The 3,566-nt window shown below is 55.8% G+C and overlaps 1 pseudogene; it reads right to left on the bottom strand.

Moving 5' to 3' along the window:
- Positions 1–1,745: 1,745 nt before the first annotated feature.
- On the bottom strand, positions 1,746–2,310 carry LOC115916558 (annotated as a pseudogene).
- Positions 2,311–3,566: the final 1,256 nt, after the last annotated feature.

The raw sequence follows: 3,566 nt of genomic DNA, 5'->3' as shown, positions 1-3,566 counted from the left end.
TCCTGTGAGGAGTGGCTGAGGGAGCTGGGGTTGTTTATCCTGGAGAAGAGGAGGCTCAGGGGACAAAAGGCAGTGTCAGAGCACAGGTTGGACTTGATGATCTCCAAGGACTTTTCCAACCTTGCTGATTCTGGGATTCTCTGAAACCACCCTTGGAGCAGTTGCAGGATGAGCCCTGGGCCTCCTCTTCAGCAGCTCCAGCAGCCCAGGTCCCTCAGCTTCTCCTGCCAGCCCCAAAGCCCATCCTGTCAGTCCTGCAGAGCCTCTGCAGCTCCTCCTCACTGCCCAGAACAGGGAGCCCCAGAGCCAGACACAGCAGCCCAGATGTGCCCCCTGGCCTGGGCTGCCTCTGGCAAGGGAGCAGCAGGAGGCACTGCAGGAGCCTGCAGACAATTCCTGCAGCACTTGTAGGATGATCCTGCTGCCCAAGGGACGTTCCCATGGGGCCAAGTCAGGAACTGCAATGGGGAGTGGGGCCAGAGAGGAAAGGGCAAACAGGGATGGGCTGTTTGCAGGGGAGGGAACAGGGCTGGGCAATGGAAAGAAATTTGTAGCAGGAAGAGGAAAGAAAGCAAAGGTGAAGCCAAGGAAATGCTGAGGGCAGTTTGGGGGTGGCTGCCAGGCAGCCCTGGCTCTGAGCAACAGCGTCTGCAGTGGGACAGGAAACTCCCAGCTGATGGGAACAAACTTTCTGGCTGAGTGCAGAGGCCAGGACAAAGCTGAGTGGTTTCCCTGGTGTCCCCCAGCCCTTGCTGGCCCCAGGGGCTGATGGCATTTGTGCTCCCTCAGGTTCATGTCCCCACAGCAACAGCATGGGGGTGCTCCCCCTGCTGTGTGCAATGCAAACAGGGGCTGCTGAGCCAGTGCTGCCGTGTCTGTGCCTGCAAGGATGGGGCACCTGTGTGAGCTGGGGGAGAGGCCAGGGCTGCAGAGGGGGGATGTTGTTGGCAGCTCCATCAGGACGCTCTGGGACGCTGCCCTGGGCTGTGCAGCGCACTGGGGATGGATCAGCCCCTGCTCTGCTGCTCCTTCCCGTCTGCCCCAGGGCCCTTGCAGAGCCCCAGCCATGCTGTTTGCCCCCAGCCTGCCCACGGCCAGCCTGGGGCTGCTCACGGGGGTTTCTGTGCTGAGCATTGGCCTGGCCGTGTTCTTGAGAGAGCCTGGGCAAGGAGCCTGGAGCCCCCAGGGCCTGGCCTGAGGCGTCAGCGCTGCCCCAGCAGTGCCCATGGCCTGTCCCTGCTGCAGCCCCGGCACTGCCACCCCCAGGGCTGTGCCCGGCCCCGAGAGCACTCAGGCCCTGCAGCAACACCAGGGCCACCAGGGCAGCGGGGCAGGGCCACGGCAGCAGCACTGGCAACACCAAGTGCTGCTGCTGCTGGGCACAGCTGCTGGGCCAGCCCTGATCTGCCCCAGCTCTGCACACAGACATTGCTGCTGCAGCTCCAGAGAAGGCAACAAAAGGGCATCTCTGCAGAAAACTCTGCTGGGACATCCTTTAGTTCCTTTAAAGCCACCAAGAGCACAGCCCCTCATTGACACAGTCTGTGGCCACAGGGAAGGTGGAGAGAAACAAAATGAGAAATGGCACAAACAATTATATTTATTAGTGGACAATATTAAAAAAGTAAAATAAAAAAAAAAGAACCCAAAAATGAAACCAACAAAAAGTATCAAAGATGACTTTTATTACAAGTGATTTGCAGAAATTGGCCAGCAGTTTAATGTTTCTGAAAGCATCCAGTCATCAGTCTCCACACTGCAGCCTTGAGCTCCTGGTTCCTCAGGCTGTAGATGAGGGGGTTCAGGGCTGGAGGCACCACCGAGTACAGAACTGACAGGGCCAGATCCAGGGATGGGGAGGACATGGAGGGGGGTCTTCAGGTAGGCAAATGTGCCAGTGCTGACAAACAGAGAGACCACAGCCAGGTGAGGGAGGCAGGTGGAAAAGGCTTTGTGCCGTCCCTGCTCAGAGGGGGGGATCCTCAGCACAGCCCTGAAGATCTGCACATAGGAGAAAACAATGAACACAAAACAACCAAATACCAAACAGGCACTTACAGCAAGAAGCCCCAGTTCCCTGAGACAGGATTTGGAGCAGGAGAGCTTGAGGATCTGTGGGATTTCACAGAAGAACTGGCCCAGGGCATTGCCATGGCACAGGGGCAGGGAAAATGTATTGGCTGTGTGCATGAGAGCATTGAGAAAGGCACTGGCCCAGGCAGCTGCTGCCATGTGGGCACAAGCTCTGCTGCCCAGGAGGGTCCCGTAGTGCAGGGGTTTGCAGATGGACACGTAGCGGTCGTAGCACATGATGGTCAGGAGGGAAAACTCTGCTGAGATGAAAAACAGAAAAAAAAAAGAGCTGAGCAGCACATCCAGTGTAGGAGATGTCCCTGGTGTCCCAGAGGGAATTGTGCATGGCTTTGGGGACAGTGGTGCAGATGGAGCCCAGGTCGCTGAGGGCCAGGTTGAGCAGGAAGAAGAACATGGGCGTGTGCAGGTGGTGGCCGCAGGCTACGGCGCTGATGATGAGGCCGTTGCCCAGGAGGGCAGCCAGGGAGATGCCCAGCAAGAGGCAGAAGTGCAGGAGCTGCAGCTGCCGCGTGTCTGCCAATGCCAGCAGGAGGAAGTGCCTGATGGAGCTGCTGTTGGACATTTGCTGTCTCAGGCCTTGGGGAGCTGTTCATGGAGAAAAGTCAGTGACAGGTTAGGAGAATCTTCTTCCAGCAAAATCAAAGCCTTTTCCCACAGACCCTTCTCCTGTAACCCTCTGATACCCTTTTGATTTCCTAGCAGATTTTCCTTCAGCTCCAAGTGGAGAGCCCTGGCTGATTCTGGCTAACAGGTTCAGAGCAGAAAGCAAGGTTTTTTCATTCATCTTTGCTGTGCAGATGTTGGACAGGGACCTGTGCTTGTGTTCCACTTTGAAACCCTGTTAACACAGAAGGCCCGGTCAGCATGTGCACCCCCACTGGTAGAAACCAGGAATGGTAAAGTCTGTTTAAATATTCTAGAGTTTTACAGCTCCTCTTCCCCCCTTTCCTGCTGACTATATTTGGATATCAGAAACAGAGTGCATTTCTGCTGCCCTCAGGGAAAACAGAGTGAGTTCTCTGAGATAAGATGGTGAGTGGGGAGAGTGGGGCAGGATGTCTGTCTCCCTGTCCTGTTCCAGGATTCTCTGGGCTTTCTCCATTCTCAGACAGAGGATAAACACCCTCCCATGTTTCCTTTAAAAACCATCCCAACACTGCTGAGAGCAGATGGATCCCCCATAGTCCACCAAATGTCCATCCCCCTCAAGCTCAGCCCCACATTTGTAGCCAAGGACACACAAGGCTCATTTCACCAACCCAACAGCATTTTCTCATCCTAAAACTTCTGTGTCTCACCCTGGGGCTTTCAGATAACACAGAGATGCTCTAGGAAAGGTTTTCACCCTGGATTGAAGCTCCCAGCTTGGACTGAAATCTCAGGGGGACTTCCAAGTGTCCCTATGATGGCATTGGACTGAGGGAGATGCAGCTCCTTCCCTGGCTGCACTGACAGCATTGCCCAGAGCCGGG

This window comes from Camarhynchus parvulus, unplaced genomic scaffold (genome assembly GCF_901933205.1).
Source record: "Camarhynchus parvulus unplaced genomic scaffold, STF_HiC, whole genome shotgun sequence".
NCBI lineage: Eukaryota > Metazoa > Chordata > Aves > Passeriformes > Thraupidae > Camarhynchus > Camarhynchus parvulus.
Note: the sequence above shows the minus strand (reverse complement) of the source record. Positions and strands in the feature narration are given on the sequence as shown.